The sequence below is a fragment of the Micromys minutus genome (genome assembly GCF_963924665.1).
Source record: "Micromys minutus genome assembly, chromosome: 29".
Taxonomy (NCBI): domain Eukaryota; kingdom Metazoa; phylum Chordata; class Mammalia; order Rodentia; family Muridae; genus Micromys; species Micromys minutus.
The window spans coordinates 29,211,172-29,233,634 of NC_137964.1; positions in this window are offsets into that span (position 1 = coordinate 29,211,172).

The following is a 22,463-nucleotide window of genomic DNA, read 5'->3' on the forward strand; positions in this document are numbered from 1 at the left end:
CACCTACCCCATGAGCTCTGTTCACACGCCTGAATTCAAGCACACCTTGTCTTTGATACTCCAGCCATTTGCTTCCCAAGTCGGTAACCAGGTCATTCCATCATCACGTATTTACCGAGCATCCTCCTGTCTGTCTGCTTGCCTGTCTGTCTGTCTGTCTACCGTATATCACTCAGCCATTCTACCAATCATGTATCAATCCAGCCATCATCTGTCTATCATCTATTTATCTATCTTCTATCGTCTGTCTCTTTTCTACCTGTGCATCCTCGATCACGTATCAATCTCATCTATCTAATATCTATTATCTATCCATCTCCCATGATGACACAAGAACATCACATATGCAACTCTTACCTGTTTCCATAATTGTTATATAACTGTTCCTACTGCATGTTGTTTATCAAAAAAGAGCCTTTTTATTTGGACAAAAAGAAAAGAGGGAAATATAATGGGTTGGTCTGATGCTGTTTGTGTTCTAATGGTAAATACTGTTTTCTCAAGATGTGGTTGCTGCTGGCAAGCAGATCCTTGAGTACTCAAGTGATGCCGTGTGAACCGTCTCCTGAATTTAACTTGTCAATAGAAGGCTAGAGCCTGTGATTGGGTAGTGGAGGGAGAAAGTTGGGACTGGAGGTTCAAGTGAGGGGTTGCAGGTCAAGAGAGGAGAAGGAGACAGAGGTGGAGGAAGGCCATGGACCAGAACTGCATGGACAGGAGAAACGGCAAGTAACAAGAGACTCTAGCTGGGGAATAAGTTAGTGTAGCCCTAGATCTGACCAATCTAGACTTATTATGGCTTATTAAATCTATCATATATGAATCTATGTGTATATCTCAGCTACCTGCCTCCCTCCTTGTTCCATATTTCCCTTCCTCCCACCCAGAACATATCATAGATTTACACACACACCCCAACACCACGACCAGTGGTGATCACAGATCTACACACGTACGTACCCCAACACTGTCACCAGCAGTGATCATAGATTTACACACACACACACACCCACACACACACACACACACCAATGCTGCCACCAGTGGTGAGTATGGCTGTAAAGCTGTACTGTCTAATTTCAGTTCACACTCCCACACCAAAATGGCTTGCCCACAGTGGGCTGAGGGCCACCTCCTTTATCAGGCTGATGATGTTTGCAGCTGGATTCTTCTGAGTTTTCCACCACAGTCATTGGCCTTGTGTCTTGAAGGAGACAGGTAAAACTCATGGGAGGGTCACCTGATGCCTATCATAAGTACATCACTGGCGTCCAAAGCGACACTCCACACCCATCCAATTTAGCAAGAGTATCTGAGCAGCATGTCCCACTGATGGTGGCCAAGAAGATGACACAAGGAATATTTCTGTCCTGGACTCCTAGTTTCACTCCTATGTGGAAAAAAAATCATAGGACTTCCGGAGGTTTCTGGGCAAGCGTGGGAAAGTGTAGTCTGACTCCTCAAGCTCTGGGGGGCTCTAAGAGGCATAGCCAACCCGCATCTCCAAGGCCATATGAATCAACCTCAGGATGGATATGAACATAGCCCAGCACATACATAGATTACAGAGCAATGTCTCAATGTCAAAAAGTTGGATACCCTCGGTCTAGAGACCAGTAGGGACCATCTGTTTAGGTGCCCATGTAAAGGAAATGAAAGTTCATCTTGATTTCTCCAAGAAGGACCCTGGCAAAATCTTAACAGATCAGTGGCTGGGCATTCATACCTTCCTGAGCTCCCTGTGGTATTGGCTCACACATGGTCTAGTTGTCTGTTTGTCCTTAGTCCTGTGCAGAGCCTTTCTTTAGGGTAGAAGTGATGGGCCAACTTCCATGGCTCTCTTATCCCTGTTTCTTTCCTCTCATCTGAACCATGGTGCTCTCAAAGACATTCCCCAATGCAGGGTGTTTTCATGGGTCCCTGACAATGCCAGTGAACCCAAAACGACAGCCACCCAAGGAGAGATTATAGGGTGAGAAGAGAGGACGTTTGTCCGGGTTTCCTTTCTTCTGTCAATGGGACAAAATACCCCAGCAAAAGCAGAATGGAGAAGGAAGGGTTTGTTTGGCTTATACTTCCAGGATCTCACTTCAGTGAGGTCAAGGTAAAAACACAGGCCACTACTCACAGCATACCCACAATCTGTAGGGGAAGAAATATATGCACCTATGCTGTTCACTTGCTTGTTCTAACACTGGGGCAGCCCTTTCCACTACTGTCATCTCAGGACCCAGGCCATACAACGCTGCTCCTCACATTCAGGCTGAGTCTTCCTACCTCAATGAAGACGCTAGATCATCCACCACAGATATGCATGTGGGCTATCCGATCTAGATAATTCCTCAACAAGGCCTCTCCTCTCGGTGAGTTAACATTTTAAACTTAACCACCACAGGGTCCCTGGGTAAGCCTAGAGGTTCCCTAATGTTTAATAGCTTGTAAGAAAAGGACAGGGCTGGGGGTGGGGTGGGGTGGGAAGCAGTACCAGGGAGGTGAGGCATCATGGGAAATCAGTAGAAGATGCTGAGGTTATCCAAGGCACGTAAGGAGAGCCTGTCAGAGAGGAGCTGGGTGACTGCGCCAAGTGCTGCCACGTGGTGGCGTCATACGAGCAGAAGGACGATCTGTTTCGTGGTCTGCTTCAGTTCCTGGTACAACAGACTTGCAGAAAGTCCTCAAGGGTTATCTGGGAACAGATTTGAGTCACAAGGTAGAGGTGTAAGCCAGACTGGGGGAGACTGAGGGTGGGAGGTAAGAAATAGATGGTGAATTGTGAACACTCCAAATGCTGTACAAAGTGACACAAGCAGCCTTTAACAAATGTCATGATTGACAACTTGACAGAAGTTGGAACCTCCTGGGAGACAAACCTCTGGCCATGCCTATGAGGGACTATCTTGATTATATTCTCTGGGGTGGAAAACCACTGTGGAGGGTGCCATTCCCTAGGCAGGAGATCCTGGAATGGGAAGAGTGACCAGTTGCTCTAAGTTCCTGCTGCCTTGACTTCCATTATGGTGGACTAGAATCTGGAATTCGAAGCCAAACCTTTTTCCCTAAAGCAACCCACTTTGGTCAAAGTTTTTCATCACAGAACCAGGAAACAAAACTAAGATGTGTGTTTTGTTTCTGCTGCTCCCTGCATGGTTCTGATGAAAGAAAGTCATTGCCATGAATTTTTCTATTACATCAAGGCTTGGGCCACATTTTCTCAAGGGTTCAAACCCAGTGAGGCCCAGAACTTTGATGAAATAAATCTCAAGTGCACATGCATGTGCATGCACACACACACACACACACACACACTACTCATACACATACATACATACATACCACACACATATATATACCCATACATACACATATACACATGTGTATATACACACATACCACTCAAAGATACATACATGTACACATACACATAACACTCTCTTTTATTCTCCCTTTCTCTCTCTCACACACCAACATACACACACATCACTCATATATATTCATACTTACACACCACATGCATGTACATACATACATATAAATACATGTACATATACACACATATCACTCAAAGATACATACACACACATACACATAACACTCTCTCAACAGACATGCACACATACACGTAAACACATACACATAACTCACTCTCCCTCCCTCTCTCTCTGTCTCTCTCTCACACACACACATTACTCATACACACACATACATATAAACCACACACATACATATACCATACACATGTGTATACATATCACTCAAAGATACATACACAAACATGCACACATACACATAGCACTCTTTCTCCCTCTTCCCCTTCTCTCTCTCTCTCTCTCTCTCTCTCTCTCTCACACACACACACACACACACACACACACTTTAAGAGGCTTATGTTCAAGCCCATAATTCTCCCTGGACATCAGATGGCTCTTTATGGGCTCATGCTGATGACCTAAGTAGCTTGCAAATTAAACAGAAACATAAGGATAAAGTTTCTCTCAAAGCATCAAAGCTTTGAGGGAAAAGTAAGAGGAAAGAAAGAAATGCCTAGATGGTCACGCTGTGGTTTCTCCTTCCCCTCCTGATTCTAAAAACTGCAAATGCACTCAGAGAGTGCCTGCCAAAGCCATGTGACATCAGCCCCCACATCCCACCAACGCCCTACCCTGAAGCCTCTTCCCCACTCTTCAGGCAAGAAGGAAGTGGGTCAACAGATCTGAGTTCTCGTGTGTTAATGAGTAGAAACGGAGCCTCAGACGGGCTGGCTTCTTCAAGCCAGGGCATCAGACACAACAGCCTTTGTTCTAATCTGAGAGCCGCCTGGGTAAGGACAGTACCATCCTGTGCTTCCCTGGTGCATTGGTATTCAGCCACAGTCGTTAGAAAGCTGTGTTTGGAGCCTGGCAGGGTTCCATCCACCCCTTCAGTGGGTTATGTGCCTTGCCCACAGCCCATGTGGTTGAAACCCTTGGTTTCCGAAGTACACGTGGGGGAAACAATCAAATATCTGGTTAGCAATTGGTTCAGAGTTGGAAACATGGCAACTGGCAGCCAATCAAAGATCTGTGTTGTGTGTGTGTATGTGTGTGTCCATCCGTCCATCCATCTGTCACTGTGTGTCAGTCTCTAGGAATCAAACCCAGGTCCTTATGCACACAAAACAAGCATTCTACCAACTAAGCCCTGTCTCTGCCTTCCAGAAGTGCCTTAATTCAATGAACCTCTTTTGCTGGAATTAGTGGGTGGCAGGAAAGGACCTGGAACTACTGAAAACCATCACAAAGGGGACCCATCTGATAATGGAGCCCAACCAAAAGAAGATGAAAGGGTGTCCACGGAGTCTCAGTGGGCAGTGCTTGCTTTTACGTGCATGAGGACCTAAGTCCAGATGCCCAGTCTTTGTGTAAAAGCTGAGTGTGGCATCATATGTCCATGATGCTAGATCCCAGGTGCAGATGGGCAGGCAAATCCCACCGGCTCACTGGCCAACCCATCTTATCCAAATAGCCAGCTCGCCTAGCTGAGCTGGTGGGCTCAACGTTCAGTGAGTGATTCTGTCTCAAAAACACAAGGTGATGTGATGAAGGAAGCCATCTTGACATTAACCTGGTCTCCATACATGCCCACTTGGGAGAGCATTTACACACACACACACACACACACACACACACACACACACACACACCTATGCATGCACATATACACACATACACATACATGCAAACACCCCCACACACATACACACATGTATAATGCACATGTACACACATGCACATACACTACATGTACATATATACACGTGCATGTACACACAAACACACATGTATGCATGCACATATACCCACATGCATGCACACACACATGCATGCACATACACACGCACACAGCCTCCTGTTCACTAAGCTATGTGAACTTTGACTTACCATAGGCTAAACAACTATACTGCTGTAATTACAGTTAGCTGTCATGTGCTATGTGTGATCAGAATAAAGAAATACAAACTGACCCTGGTCCTTGGGGAAAACTGCTCACACAGAACTGTAAAAGTGATCAAACAGAACTCTTCCAGAACCAGCCTGCTTAGATGGAGATGGTCTGTACACTGGGCCTCACGATTGAGAGAAGCTTCCTGGAGAACATATTGGAGGCAAGGCTGACACTGTCATCGGGATGACATCATTTATTCTGAGATCATTTATTGATGTCTGCCATGGGCATAAGATAGGAACCCAGTAGTACAGGTGGTACGTGTGTATCCACATCAAAAAACTAGGGTGTTTTTAAGTTTAAGATGAGTAGTCAAACGGGCTGATTATCTGTCTTAGAGCTATTTGCTGTGGTATAGTATTTGGATTTGCTTTCATAGGTGAAGAAGAGGGACAGGGGTTATAGATTAAAGTATTGTGGTCACTTCAGCCACAGTGCTACACACAGGGCCTCTGACTAGCTCCATTCTATCATGTCATATCACACAAGCCACAGATAAGCTGATGGCAGAGGCTTTGGAACTGTGGGCTCCATCCCTTGTCCTTGACTGAGCCAGCAGATGCTAGCAATTTATTCTGGGTGGCACATTACCTGTGTGTAGGGTCCACGTGTGCACACACACACACACACACACACCTGAGTTTGTGCGCTTGTGTGATTGCATGCAGAAAATAGAGTAGGTTGTATATATGCCAGGCAGACATTACTGATCGGTGCTGGCATGGTTTTCTACTTAGAGCAAAGACAGCTCCCAAATCTTCCTTAACACTTGAACCCAGGCAGGCACCAAATTCAGTCATGGTTGAGATTTTATTGGGCCGTTAGAACACCAAGCCGTCTGTTCTAAGTATCTGCTCCATTACCCCAAAGCCCAGCACCTAGAAATATTCCTTTACTACTCTTATCCCTCAGTAAACTGGGACATGGGTCAGCTGGTCATCCTTACCAGGGGGTTAAGTGATGGTCCAATTACGCTTGAAGCCAATGACCAGAAAGTTCCAGAGCGGCTTCTGTGATGTACCAGGAGACCTTGTGGGGACTCCTGGAGGAATGGACTCAGTTAGATCCACTTCCCCTGCCACTACACTCTCAGACTTTCCAGAGAAGAAAACTGATCCATATAACCCCGCAAGAAGTGTCAGATCCCCTATATCCTATTGGTCAAACAACTCAGAACCTACCAGACAGGACCTCTACCTATCTACAGAAAGTATGTGAGAGAGACTCTGGAGCTACTTCGAACTATTATTCTTCATGTGTTTTCACTGAACCCACCCAGTCTCCCACAGGCTTGAGATGAACTGTGTATTGTTCTAAACCTTCCAACTCCCTCTGTCATGGAAATGAAAATGAAGTTTGCGCCATTAGTGACTGCTTCCAAGTTCCAGGTTCTCTCTTATGGAAGTTTGGGGACATTCTCCAACGTGGCAGCTACTGACCATAAGATCTCAGCCTGGAAATGTGGCCAGGGTAACTGAGAAGTGACTGCCTCTTCCCCTTTGCCCTATTGAGATTGAACCTCACTCTGAATGCCAGGCTGGCCTCAAATCCGTGATCCTCCTGCCTCAGCCTCCCACCCGCTAGAATTACAAGAGCATGCACCCATGAGAGGCATAGACACAATGTTGCTAGTTCAAGGTCATGGCAATCATTGGATGGTCCACCTAGTTATCCTGTGAATTCATGAAAAGAAAATGTTTCTGGAGCTCACAGAAGCGGTCTTTAAAAATCATACCAGCATTAGCCAGGCATAGTGAGGCACACCTTTAATCTCAGTATGTGGGAGTCAAAGGCAGGTGAAGTCAAAACCAGACTCAACTGGTCTGGCCTGTCTGCTTAGTGAGTTGCAGCACATTTCTGGGTAATATAAAGAAACCCCATCTCAAAAAAACAAACAAACAAACAAAAACCCCAACCCTTTAAAATAAAGGGTTCGCTTTCTGTTGTTGTTTGCTTGTTTGGTTTGGTTTTGGTTTCTCAAGACATGGTTTTGTTGGGTAGCCCTGGCTGTCCTGGAACTTGCTTTGTAAAAAACCAGGCTATCCTCAAACTCAGAGATCTGCCTGCGGAGAGACAGCTCAGCCATTGAAGGCTAAGTTCACAACCAAAATGGTTCTGCATTGTACCCTGTTTTCTACTGTGTGCTTATGAACCTTGTGGTGGCTTCCTCACAGTTGCTTGGGGCTAGAATGCTTACGGGTTGCGCACGTGATGCATCATTGAGACAAAATACCTGGCCAAGGCAAGGGTTGGGTTTGTTTCTCTCTTCAGGAAGGACAGTTTATCTTGACTCCTGATTTCTGGGTTCAGTCCATCACAGCGAGGAGGCTGTGTCAGCCAGAGCTTGGGACATCACAGCTTGTCTTGAGTCAGGAAGCAGAGACAGATGAATGCTGGTGTTTAGCTCTTGTCTTATTTAAAGACCTCAGCCCATGCAATGGTGCCACCCATAATGAGAGACAGTCCTCCCTTTGTCTACACACCCAGAGTTGTGTTTCCATGGTGATTCTTGGCCATGGAGAATAATTACAATATCTAGCATAGGCCAGGGACTAGGTTCTGTCCTCAGTGCCATGGAGGAGTTAGAGTAAGAGAGGACCTTACGTGGGGGAGTGCCCCAGCTGGTGGAGGCCTTGCCTTGCAAGCATGAGTTTGATCCCAGAACCAAATTAAAAAAAAAAAAAAATCCCAGATCGAGTAAAGGTGTTCTTTACTCATCCTCTGTGGGCTGCTTTCCTTCCCAGAGGGAACCCCAAGTTTCTCCAGGCACAGAAGTTCACTCCAGTTGACCTCCATTCATCAGTTACTGATTGATCCTTCATCTTGGTCCCAAGCATGGCACTGGAACTCCAGACCCAGATCCTGAGGTGTGTTTGGGCCTGATGCGCCAGATGACCTGTGAGATTCCATGTCTAGAACATGGGTTTCCAGTTCCAAGAAGTGAATGGCTGTATCTGAGGGTAGCTACAACTGACTCCAGAGGGTGTCAACAGGCACCAGGGAAACTGTGGGACCCTTGCCATGGGACCCTGTAAACCCCCACTGGGTGTTCTCTCTTAGGATGTTTTATGGACAGAACGCTCAGTCCAAAGGTTGAATTCAGATGGTGTCCTCTTTGACTGTATGAGAGAAACAAGCTTCCTGGGCCAGCCGAGAGAATTCAGAGTCCCATTTCACACAGAAACCAGGCACTAAAGCAGCAGCCTTCAAAAAGTCCCAACATGTGAACGTGGAACTTAGGGCAGAGAGCTGAGTTCTACCACTCTGCCAAATGTGGTTGTGCTTACGTTCCAACTCATAGAAAGTCTCCTCTCCCAACCACCTTTTAGTTTGAAGTCCAGCTGGGGGTGGGGGATGAGGATCAGGGGTGGGGCAGCGTGTAGGGGTTGTGCATGTAGAAATTGCCAGATCTAATGTTCACTAGCTCTCCTCCTCTCTGACACCATGCAAAGTTCTGTGGTAACCGGCATCCAACCAGACCCTGATGTATGCCTGTGATAGAAACTCAAGCACACATGCATGTGTGTGTGCGCGCCTTCTTCTCTCTGTGTGTGTGTTTAGTATGTAAATAAGCATGCCATTCCAGAATATGACTTTTGAATGGAACGAGGGAGAGATGAGTGGTGGTTGTAAACAGATAAATGAATGGGTAAATAAAAGAATGCACAGATAGGTAGGTGGGTTGAGTGATATGTAGATGGATGGTAGACAGAGGGATACATAAGGGAGATGGATGGATAGATGGATGGATGGATGGATGGATGGATGGATGAATGAATGGATAGATGGATGGGTAAATGGATAGATGGATGTATGGATAGATAGATAAACAGACAAATGGATGAGTAGATGGATGGATGGATGGACAGATGGATGAGTGGATGGATGGATGGATGGATGGATGGATGGATGGATGGATAGACAGATGAATGAGTGGATGAATGGATGGATGGATAAATAGATGGATAGATGAATGGATGGATGGGTAAATGGATAGATGGATGAATGGATGGATATATAGACAGAAAAATGAATGAGTAGATGAATGGATGGATGGACGGACAGATGGGTGATGGGTGGATGAATAGATGGACGGATAGACAGACAAATGGATGAGTGGATGGGTGGATGGATGGATGGATGAATGGACAAGTGGATGAATGGATGGATGGATAGATGGGTAGATGAATGATGGATGAGTAGATAGATGGATAGATGAATATGTGAGTAGGTAAAAGGATACATGGAAGGACATATGGGTAGGCAGGTGGATATGTGCATGGAGTATGAGTTCCACGTATATAAGGGAATTGAGCGAGTGCATGTGTTTGAGCAAGCATGAAGCTAGGAATAAAGGTGAGGGTGGGCATGGTTGTGAATGTGTACATTTGTGTGCCCATGGGTCTTTGTGCACAGGTGCACTTGTGTATAAACCAAGAGCTTAACATGGTGGAATGGTGGTTGTAAATAAAAATACTGTAACAGCCAGGTGTGTGGAAAGGGTGTTCAGGTCTATGGAAATGTATAAGATCACAATCAGAAGGGGGTTGTGTTCTCTCGGCAGGCCATCCACTGTGTGCAGGCTTGCAGGCGCCTCCCCCATCTTCTAGAACCCAGGACAGCTCTGCAAAGTAAATCTTTGGTGTGGGAAGCTCATGTGTAGAGCCAGACAACCTAATATGGGAAAGTCTGCCAACAGTGGTGGTCATGGGGTCTTCAAGGACAAATTTTGTCTGTTTATGTAGGACAGTGAAGACAGGGTACATCTGAGCCAACATCTGTTTTGTATCCTGAGTCTCAGCTGTCAGATAGGCTGATCCCACCCGAGGATGCTGTAGGAAAAGTCCAGCTCTGGCTGTCCTGACACCTGCAGTAAGTAGTAGGTTACAATGTGAGCTGTGAATCCAAACAACCCTTCCTTCCCAAGCTGCTTCTCTGTCCATGTATTTTGTCACAGTAACAGAAAAGCAACTAAGGCAGATTCCGATGGAATTGTCCTCACGTGGCACCCAGGATCCACACACCCAGGGCTGGCGTATGTCTCAATTCTCTGCCGGACCCTCTCCAGGACAAGTGAGCTAAGCTCCATGAAAATATCAGAGAGGGCTGTCCTTTTCTTTCTGAGAGCCCAGGCTATCCCTGAACTTGATAAATAACCTATGATGAACTTGGATTCCGATCCTCCTGCCTCCACTTCCTGCTGGGATGCCAATACTGCTTCACAACCCCTGGTTATTCCATGCTGGGGCTCAGCCCAGGGCTTCCTATATGATCTGGCATTCTACCAACTGAGCCCACTCCTGACCCTGGACAGTATTGTTATCAATTGTTATTACTACAGAAGTAAACTGTCTAATGGAAAACAGTACAGCAAAGACCAAACAGGCAGGACAGGTGTGAAAAATCAACCTGGGCATCAAGGTACCCACAGAAGGCAGAGCCAGACGTGGAGACCTAGGCAGGTGTTTGGCTGGGAAGGGAATAGGGACTGAAAATAAGAGTGGGAGTTTTCAAGTTTAAAATGACCTGGGTTTGTTTGTTTGTTTGTTTTTTCTTTCCACGGTTCAGCTCAGAGATAGAACTGCAGTCTGGTTAATGAAGGGCTGGCAAGTAGAAAATTATTCATTCTGGCAAACTCAACTTGTCTTTTAAATTGATCTGAGACATATATTTTATTTATTTATTTATGGTTCATAAAGCAGCTGGCACTAAGTTGTTTTGAGGCAGCATCTTGCTGTGTAGCCCTGGCTGTTCTGTAACTCACTACATAGACCAGGCTGGCCTTGAACTCCCAGAAGTGCCTACTAAGCGCTGGGACTAAGCATGTGTTATCATCACACCAAGCTAGGTGGCATTAAAGTTGACAATATCTTACTTTACCCAGTATGCCCCATATAATATCATAGCTACAAAATATCAACTACACACACCGATATCAAAACTATTGGTGAGAATCAATTACCTCCAGGCCTGGGAGACCTGTGTCAAACTAGAGTATGTCCAATGGCTGAGGCCCTGAGGCATGCCTTCCAAGGCTGTTCGCTAGTTACTGCACACAACACCTCGAACACTCATGCAGATGTGCACACGTGCAGACTCATTTACATGAATGCACACCGGAGCCTGCATGTCATGCATACCAAGCCTCCACATCTGCAGAGCCAGAGCTGGGGATAGCTGGGTGGGCCTGCCCCTTACCCTATCTCCAGTGGCTCCCCAAAACCACCTGTGAAGAGACAGACGCCTTTGCAATAACACCTTTGTTACCCAGTAGGCACACAGTGGACAAGTAACAGGACACATGTGTTCAAACAAGCAGGCTATAAGCCTCGGGGAGGAAGTTGGACTTCGCAGAGCAAGACGGTTGGGTGGTGGTGAAAACCAGCTACAGGCAATCCTCACTGTCAGCCCAGGATGTGAAAAAGTCTGAACCCCTCACTGTTGCCCCAACAAAGAGAGCGTCTTGTATCTACAAGGCAACTCCAGCCAAACAGGCTGAGTACAGTCCCAGGCAGCAGGTCTGCTCAGTCCTGAGCCCAAACCAGCTCAGCTGGCTTCCAGGACAGGCTGCTTGGAACACAGCCCCACAGAGATGGCTGCAAGCAAGAAGAGAAAGACAGATGCTCTGACTTGGCTTTTCCTCTTTGCTTACCTTGATTGCCAAAGACCTGAACCTTAGGAGTTAGAGGCAGTGTGGATGGGGGTGGGAGGAGAGAGTCTCAGAGAGATCTTTCACAGTATCAAGGCTGGACAGCATTCTTCCTTCAAACTGGTGTTAGTTAGCTCGGCAGGGCTGTGTGGTGTGAAACTCACAAACAAGGCTGACAGGATGGCTTAGTGGGTACCCGAGGACTTGAGTTCAATCCTGGGACCCACGAGAAAGAAGGAGAGAACCGGCTCCTCCACAGTGTCCCATCTGATCGCCAAACGCACGCCGTGGCAACCCCTCTGCCACTCGACCGTTCAATGTAATTTTTAGATTTAAGTTTTGTTATTTGATTTTGTTTTTAACTCATAGCAAGAGTTAATGGCTTCGGTTCCCCGCATGCAAATGCTACCTCTTCAGCAGCGACTTGATACTTCCATATCTCGGTCTCATGTCTCTCCTCCCTAGGATGCTGTCCTAAGAACGGTAGGTTTCTCTCCAACAGACAACTAGAGAGTGCTGTATTTATTTTATTTCTTCCTCCAAGTGCATGCTTACAAATCACACTGAAAAATGCTCCTCCCCGCTAGATGCAGCAGCTCACTCTAATCCCAGCACTTAGGAGGCTGAGGCAAGGGATCCTTGCAGATTTCCCAGACAGCCTGGGAGACTGGGCCAGTTCCCCACCAGCCAGGGTGAAAACTAAAACTGTGATGAACACACCAACTGAAGAACCCTGACTTGAGGCTTGCTTTTTCCCCAGCGTTCCAGCTTTAGCTGAGAAGCTATTTGACCGAGGAGCCAACCACGTGGCCACCCAAACACCTGGTGTCCTTGTCTAGAGGTAGAATCCTAACAGGCCTGCTAAGCGATGGCTCTAGGTTGACAGGGATTCATTATGTGAATGAAATCTTGGATTAGACTAGATAAGATTTTGTTGTGCTAAATGGTGGAAAAGCTAAAACAGAGTTTTCTGTCGTGTTTAAACACGCACTCGTGCGCACGCATGGACTTCGGGATGAGCCCTGAGCTCTCCCGAGTTCTGCGAATGTTCCTGATAGCCATTCACTTCCTGGTTGTTTGCCTCCTCCGCTCTGATTGGCCAGATTCCAGTTCGCTCGGGAGCTGTGTTGTGAAGACCTTGGAGCCTCCAGGAAAAGGGAAACTTTCCTTTTCTTTCTCCCCGAGCTCTGCAGCCAAAACCACCTCTACCCTCTAAGATGCAGACTGTTCCAACCTTGGATGCCGACACATCCATTCTAGAACCATCCTTTGTCCCCCATCATAGCCCCTCGGCACCCAGAGCGTGGCCTCTCCACACTGAGACGCGGGGCCTGCACCCCAGGTTTTGACTCAGACCCCAAGACTCCCCGTTCATCCAGTGCCCCCCTCATTCCACCATCGCATTCATCTGCCAAGTGTCCTCCCCACCTGACCCACAGACACGCAGACTCGCAGATAGACACAGCTTTCTCTCACTCCACCCACGCCGATTCCATTGAGCCAGATCTGGGGGCGGGGTGAGAAGAAAGCCAAATGTCTTCCGACCACAGAGTAGTGACAGTGTTGTCCTTACAACACCAACCAAAGGCCTAATTTTTTTCCCCTTTCCTGAATGCCTAAAAGGAGTTGGAAAACCCGAGGGCACCGTAGACTTGTTTTCTGCTCAATGGAGTCTGGCCAGAATCCACCCACAGCTAAACAAAGCATCCTTTCTTGTCCCAGCAAAGTTCTCAAAATCTGGCCAGCCTGACACCCACCCAGAACAGTCCCTTGACCTGACTCCTGCCTTCCTCCTCCGTGCCTTTTGATGGCATTGTTCGATATTCAAAACCAGACCCGAAGTGCCAGTCCACACCCCTAATCTGAAAGACCAAGAACGGAATTTAAAAAGAGAAAAATAAAATAAAATCTGTGGCCTAACCAGTGGTTGGAGCGCCATCTGCTGGTCATTTTATGGACAGCGCCTCCCTCCCCAACCCACAAGGCTCCAAGTTCCCGTATTTCAAAGACTTTTCTGAGTTTGACTCCCAGAGTATAGCTTCAGGCGTGGGAACTTGTGCTTTTAAGTACGTTAATATCCCATTATTCTATTATGGGAACGCGCATTTAGGAATAAAGGCTCTTTTAAAAAATCTTTTATTCTTTTTCTTTTAAAGCTATTTAAAGTCTCGATCAGACATCTGGGAGAGATGATCTCAGCTTACAACGGCTTTTATTATGGTCACACTTGTTCCTACTATCGTGATAATGATTGTGGCATTGTATTAATCAATAAATCGTAATGAACTCAGTTTTTACACACTCTTAACACTCACACACCCAGATTGGTATGTCCCGATTTGCCGGAGAATTTACGATTCTTGGTGGGAAGGAGGAGACTATAACACAACAAAAACATACATACATGCATACATACATACATACATACATACATACATACATACATACATACATAGAAACGATTGCTTTTAGAAAAGGGGGAAGCTTTTTCTACAAGGGACTCTCGGCTTGAGGAGGTGATTTGGGATTGAGTTAATAAATGTCTCTCTTATCTGCTCAGTCAAAACATCTTATGTCTTTTTAGCTGGGATATTACTTTGTCTTTCATCTCATTAAAAGACAGGAAAAGCACAAGATTTTTCCTCTGTAGATCTTTCACCTGTCCTCTGAGGAGAGAAAACAGAAGATCACTGGTCTCAGTGCCTTCTTTTGAATTCACTTCAGCTAAATCCCTTAGGCAGCCGGGCTGATGAAGGAGAAAGGGGTCTTCTCCCTGGAATGAACACATGCCTCTCTGATTTGGAATATTCCCTCAGCAAGTGTGGCGTTGGGCAGTCACGGGAAGCACATGGCATCCACAACCTGTGTGCCCATGGCTGCCACAGCACAGCTCACCCCAAGGGAGGCTGGGCGAGTCACACAAGCCCTGTGGGATTCTAGAAGCCCTGGCTTTGCTAGGACCCACCCAACACACTTCATTAGACCACCATGGAGAATTTGGTCAACATTCCTCAGTGTTTCCTCGGCACCTTCATCAGATTCCTTCCTTCCTAGTATTTTTAGTTCTTGAACGACAACCTCATTTATTAAGAAAAGCCAGAAGCCTGAGAGAAGAAAAAAAAATCTCGTCGATGAAGCATCCAGCTTGGCTGCCCATCATTTCCTTGAATGGGTTTTATTTTTCCCTTGAAGCTGGGTGCCGGTCCCAAGTGGAGGCAAAAATACAAAACTCAGACATAGCTGGAATTTTATTTCAGCATTTAATATTTAAAATTCTCACTTTAAAAATGCCATAAAAAATAGCCTTTCCCAGAAGACAGATTTTTCTGGAACTAACCTCTTCTGATTCAGAGCTAGGTTGTGTCTGCCACAGGTTCAGCTACCGAAAACCTTAATGAAATCTCTCCGTGGCCTCCTCCTCCTCCAAGGCCACTCCTGGTCTCTAGTCCCCGAGGTGTAAGAAGTTGAGACAGAATCCAAACATTTCGAATGGAAACTGTTTCTTCCCCGAGTCCCCCTACTATCTCCCTCAGAAGTATGAGAAGGTTTGGAGGGGTGGGGGTGTTGTTTTGTTTTGTTTTAATTGTTGTATATTCAAAATACCAGCTGCTAAGTTTTCTGCGCTGTCTGCAGACGGATTTTTGTTTGGATTTTCAGTAGGACTTGGAGAGAGAGAGAGAGAGAGAGAGAGAGAGAGAGAGAGAGAGAGAGAGAGAACAAATAGCCCTGCTTTGAAGTTCCCACATAATTACTGTAAAGATCCCTGAAAGTAGAGAGCCAGGAGCCAGCGCTCTGCTCAAATCTGGAGGCTGCAAAGGCCGGACGCAGTCCAGGAAGACTCTCAGTGCGGTGCTACATCCAGAAAAACGCAGCCAAGGTAGATGGGAGGTGTGTGTTTCCACCCCTGTGTGTTTGCAGGAAACAGTAAGAGGGGGCAGAGCAAGGAGGAGAAACTGGAGAAGGGAGAGAAATTAACAGAAAAGGAAAACACGGCGTGGGGGAGTTGAGGGGGAAAGAGACGCTGGTGATATTTACAAAGATTGGTGCAGAAATTAAACAGTGCATATATGATACGGAAGTTGGGGGCGGGGGCGGCAGGTTCCCGTCTCCATTTCTTTTTAAGAATAAGACTTAGGGACCTCAGAGGAGAAAATGGTTGAAGCCTTGGAGGCTTGTTCTTTCTGACCGATCAGCCCAGCTGTAGCGGCTGGGAAAGTTCTTGATGTCACAGTGCCCCCTGGAGTAGCACCTGGAAGGGACCCCAAGGGCCACCCCTCTACTTCCCATCACCTTTGTGCTCCTTACCCTGGGGGGAGGAGGGGACAGGAGGCTTTCTGAGGGTCTGCCACTAGGCAGGCCAGGGGACTGACAGGAACAGCTTTGAGAAGTAACTTCCGATTTCTTTTCAGCTCCTTTGGGAGAACAGGAAAGGAGGGGGCAAGCAACCTTCCTCTGCAACCCTCCATCTCTATTTTATCCTATTTTAGCTGAGATCTGGCTTGGAAATTTCTAAAAGACTTTAATCCCCCGTCTAACAGGGGGTTGAAGGTGTGCGCACTTCATAGTTAATTGTGAACCTTCCCACTCAGCTTCCACACGGTGAGAACGCTGACCAGTTCACTAAGCGTTGACCGTGAATTGAAACCTTTGACTTTTTTTTTTTTTTTTGCCTTAAATTGTTTGATGTCCCCCGAAAGGGGGAAAAATTGTGCTCAGTCATTAAAATGCATAGGAGGGGGGAAAGACATGAAATTCGCAGGCGGATCCGGCCAGCCCACAGTTGCTGTGAATAGATAGTTATATCCACCCCCCCCCCCAAAGTTCTTAATAAAGCGAATTACAGTTGGGACGAAGGGACGAAGGGAAAGGGGTAGGGGAGGGTGTGAACCATGTAAACCAAAGAAGAGCCGTTTCCATAAATATTTTTCACGCTATAAAAGCTACTTGAGGACAGAGTGTGTTGAGCAGGTCTCAGATTTAGGGCTCCTTGAAACCACTGAGTATTCATCTTTTCTGGTGAAGCATTGCACGGCTGTGTAGCCCTCGTGCGATGTGAAGTGTTCTTTCGGAGGGTCCTGGTGATTAGGCCTTTTCTTTATCTTTTTCCTGCTCTTTCTTCCCCCCCCCCCACCCGGTTTCTCTCGTTAAAGGGTCAGTTTTCCTGTTGTGTGTTTCGAACTTTGTTCTGGTCTGAAATTCCACCCACCCTGTGTATCATCCCCCATCCCCAGTGCCCCCCAAGAAGGATGACAAATCCAGTTGTGTTCTCTCTCTCTCTCTCTCTCTCTCTCTCTCTCTCTCTCTCTCTCTCAACTGCTTTTGATTTCACTGAGCTACGAAACACAGAAATCATTTTTCTGACTTTGAGAACGTTCCACTTTAAATCATGGGGTACGTCAGACATAACTGCTCACATTTAAAACGTTCTGTGATTATAGGAAGAAAGAATAGGGGGGAAATAGCTTTTAAAGAAACAGCGCTGAAAGTAATTGACTTGCGAGCGATGTCTGTCTTCTATAAAGTTCATAATCTTCAGTCAATTCTTTTAAGTTAATAGCATCTTAAACATCAAGAGCATTAAAACCTCCTCTTACTTGCCACCAAGCACGACATACAGAAAGCAAAACATTTTTTCTTTTTCTTAATGCGTTGTTTTGTTTTGTTTTGTTTTTTTAAGACGTCAGAGACGGAAATATTTCTCAGGAAATGTCAAACTCAAATATCTACAATATATCTACATGAAATAATAAATCAAGATCAGTTTTTCCCCAGCTGACCAAAAAAAGAAAAAAAAAACAATAAAATTGGTTTAGAACATTGTTTTATGCTTCCCCGCCACATACACACATACCTTCTTTTTTTAGCTCTCAAAAAAAAATTTAATAGGTAATACTCTGTTGAGAAAGATAACACGTACTTTCTCAAAACTTGGTGGGAAAAGTATTCATTTTCCTCTTGGTAAAGGAAATTAGATATATGTTTTAGGGGGGAAAACATATACTATTTCGGGGTGATACAATCCAACAAAAACCCAGGAAATTCAAAACCATGCTGATGCCAGGCAAAGGCTGCACAGTACTGTCCTTTTGCCGACAACAGATTTAGGCGGATGGAATGCCGGGGCGAACCTCAGGTTTCCTGACTCCCTGTCTAAACACAGAAGTGTTATTTCAACATCAGCCTTACGCCGCAGGCCGGGCCCTGGCTGTACCCGGCCTTTGTCTCCATCCCGTTCTTCCCCATCTGAAACGTACACTTAACCCCAAGGACCTGTGGACCCTGGAGACACCCCTCTGCTCTTTTATAGTAAGAAGGATTTAGTAGGAAAAAAGAGATGTGCTGTAGAATAGAACTGTGCAGGCTTTGGTTTGGTTTTATGGAGGGGGAAAAGGCCCAGGAGAGAATCGGAGAGAAAAGAGTTGGGGAACTGTGGCTCATGGGGGACCAGACGCATTGGTGGAGTGGCCCCGGCTGTGCTCAGGTGTCTGTGGACTGTCATGGGAGTCACACTCTCCTGAAATGTTTCTGTTCCAAAGATCAAAGCACAAGGACCCAGGGCACCACCAGGAGCCCTTCCCAGAAGGGCTTCCAGTTCTGAGGCATTTGTAGATTCCAGATCATTAATTTACTATGGTGTTGCTAATCACCACGGTGTGGTAGAAAACTGAACGTACGGTTTTATGGACACAGCTTCTGTGTGGCTAATCGTCAGGAGCTTGAGGGACTAACCGCTTTCAGTTTCACCACATCCTAAGATTTTAAGAATTTGGGACCTGGTGTGTGTGTGTGGGGGGGGTCGCTCAGTGTGAGCAAATTTTTCCCACAAGTTATGACAGTTAGTAATTTGAAATGAACTCTAAAGCTTTCTCTCCACATACTCTGGATCCTTTAAGGGTCCTAGCCAAAAGGGAAAAAAAAAGGAAGAAAAAGAAAAGAAGGGGAAGGGAGGAAGGAAGGAAAGAAGGAAGGAGAGGAGAGGAGAGGAGAGAAAAAATCTAAAAGACTCTTCTTTAATGTATCTAATTTGGATTCCATTGAATGCTGTTTACCCTGATGTTAAGATATTTGGGTGGCTTTAATTCCCTGACCCCCTCTGTATGAGTGAAAAGAAACTCTTTCTTAAAGAGATTAGAAAGAGGGAAGAAGGAAAAAAATCCTTTTAAAAGGCTTAGGGGGAAGTGGGAGAGAGACTTTCTCAGAAGCTCAGCTGCCAAAGCTGAAGGCCACTCTAGGCCCCGCAGAAACTCATTTACCTGAATCGCTTTGTCACCCCATGGTTCTCAGCCAGTAAAGGGTTCCGTCTACTGCCAAATAAAACCAAATCTAAAACATGTTTGGGATTGGGGTGCCAAGAAATGTCCCCCCAAATATGAAAAGCCAGGTTTCTATGCTGTCTGCTTTGGTTCCTCTGTAGGGGGGTTTCCAGAGAAGGCATCCGGATTCCACGGCCTTTCTGGGTACAGCCACCGCTGTAGGGACCGCAGAGGGCTCTGTTGTACCCGTGAGAAAAACTGTCTCTCTAGTCAGTGTCCAAAGTGAAAGAGAAAGTGACCGTCATGAAGGTCAGCAAACCCCATGGGGTACTTTTCATCTCTGTTCCTCTCACAGAGATGGTTTGAGACCCCAGCTAGTGAAGGGTGGGAAGGAGTCACTCCTGGGACTTGAGGTAGAGCTCCTCTCACACCCAGACAACAGCCCTTGCCTCCTTGGGACAGTAGGGAAGTGTTTGTAACAGATGCTACTCCAGGATGAGTGTCAGCTAACCACAGTAGGTCCCATTCCATTGCTGATTATCCTGAATGGCAGGTGAGTCTTAGCAGGAACAAGCAGCTCTGAAATGCTTTTGTTACATCCTTAAACCGGGAAGGTATGTCCATGTATGGGCCTGTATGTTTTCGTGTGTGTGCTTATACGCTTGTGTGTGTGTCATGTCTTCATTTCTGTATGTGTGTGCGTGTATGTCTCTCTGTGTGTCTGTCTATGTGTGTATTTAAGTGTATGTCTGTGTGTCTCTCTGTGTGTATATGTCTTTGTATTTGTTATGTCTGTGTGTCTGTCTATGTGTGTATGTAAGTGTATGTCTGTGTGTCTCTCATTCTGGGTGTGTCTCTGAGTCTGTATATATCTTTGCATGTATTTCTATGTGTGCATTTATGTCTCTGTGTGTGCATGTATGTGTATGTCTGTATCTGTATGTCTCTGTGTTTGTGTGTCTATGTGTGTGTCTGAATGTCTTTCTGTGTGTATGTATGTGTGCATATCTCTATGTCTCTGTGTATTTGTATGTTTGTCTATGTGTATGTATGTATCTGTATGTCTCTCTTGTGTCTGTATGACTATGTGTGCCTGATGTCTCTGGATTTGTCTGTATGTCAGTGTATGTCTGTGTGGACATCTTAATATCTCTTCCTGTGTACATGTATGTATGTGTGTGTACGCCTGTATCTGTATGTCTCAGTATGTTGTGTGTCTATGTGTGCATTGAATGTCTTGCTGTGTGTATATGTATATGTATGCATGTCTGTATCTGTATGTCTCTGTGTATTCTATGTGTGCATTCGAATGTCTCTCTGTGTGTATGTATGTATATGCTTGTTTGTACCTGTATGTCTCTGTGTGTGCATGCCTATATGTATATGTGAGTATGTGTATCCGTATAACTGTGTGTCAGTAAGTCTGTGTGTGTCTGAATCTCTCCGTACACATACATCCTCGGCTGCTTAACCGTTCCACCCAGTCTCCGACACCACGGTGTCCATGGGGCTGGGAGGCCTCCCTTTCAGTCTCTTTATTTCCAGACAATGAAATGAGCCCAAATGAAAACTGGATGAGCTAAGGCTTTTCAATGCTCTCCCTTCCAAATTGGATTGCTTTCTCAATCTGACTGAGTGCTTAGAAATTAGTCAATAAGGCAACTAATTAATAATTTGACTGGCGGGGGGGGGCAGCTTCTCAGTTAAACATGACACAGGCCCTAGGCCTCTGAAGGTGCCAGGCTTCACCTCTCAACCACAACTCACCATCCTAAGAGCCTGGCACCTGAGGGAGGAAGAGGGCTCTGGCTCACTTTACTAGAGGCTTTTGGGGGACTGGAATTGCCATGTAGGGTCAGGACACACAGCCAGTAAGAATCTGTTAGCATCAAAGGCAACACACTCTGTATGATAATTCTATACGTCACCTCTGTGACCTGCATTCTGTGCTAATAGCACATCAGGACCAGAACCGTGATTAGCAAGTCCGTGACACACGCTGAAGGTCCTGGTAAACAGGTGCTTTAAATATTGACTTAGTCAACCCCACTGTCCGAGATGTGGCGAGGACTATGCCACACCCCACACCCTTTTTTTAAGGTAGGGAAACTGAGGCCCAGAAAGTTCAAGCCACCGGTTGAATAGGATCACACAACACTAAAGACCATACGGGGGACTGAGACCCAGGACCATGACTCCGGACCCTGCCCTCCAATTTGTTCCTCTCTAAGCAAGCAAGGGAACCAAGGAACATATCGGGAATGTTCTCCGTCCCTTGAGAAAATTGTCACACCAGATTGATTCTGTCTTCTAATGTGCCCACATGAAAGGCATGTCTCTCTGAGCCTCAGTTTCCCCTACACAAAGAGAGCCAAGAAGACCCTCTGAAGACATCCCTGTAAAACACCTATATCGTTGAGCACCCAGATTCACGAAGAGAAATGTAATAAGCAACACCAGTCTGGTGATGCTCAGACACCCGAGTCAGACTTGAAAACACCAAAACGGAATGAAAAGATAACGGCACCCAGAAATGCAGAGCCCGAGTCCTCACAGACGCCCGTGAGAAGCAAAGGAGGAAATGTCCCCTCTGTGAGCAGCAGCAAACTGCCACGCAGCAGGCGATCGATCGAGTCAGGATAACAGGACCGGGGTGGGGTCTGTAGAGTGACTGTGATGATGGGGAACATGGTGGTGCTGATGGTGGAGGCCATGATGGAGACGATGAAGGTGCTGATGACAGGGATGGCAGTGATAATGTTGTGATGGTGATGAATGTGGCAAAGGTCAATGGTGCTGAGGATGTGGGGTAGAGATGGTGATGATGTTGGTGGGGGGGACAGTGGTGATGGGGGTCCTTGGGTTGTGGTAGAGATGATGACGGGGTGGTGATAGTGGACATGGTGATGGTGGGGATGGTAGAGGGGATGGTGGTTCTCAGGATGTAGTGTTTATAACAGTGACAGGGTAAAGTGCAGGGGCTGGCTAATATACTCTACAGACTAGAATACAGAGGTCCCATGTAAGTAGCCTGGTTGAGGTGGAAATCTATCTTCCCTTGCTGGCCCAGTGCCTTTTGT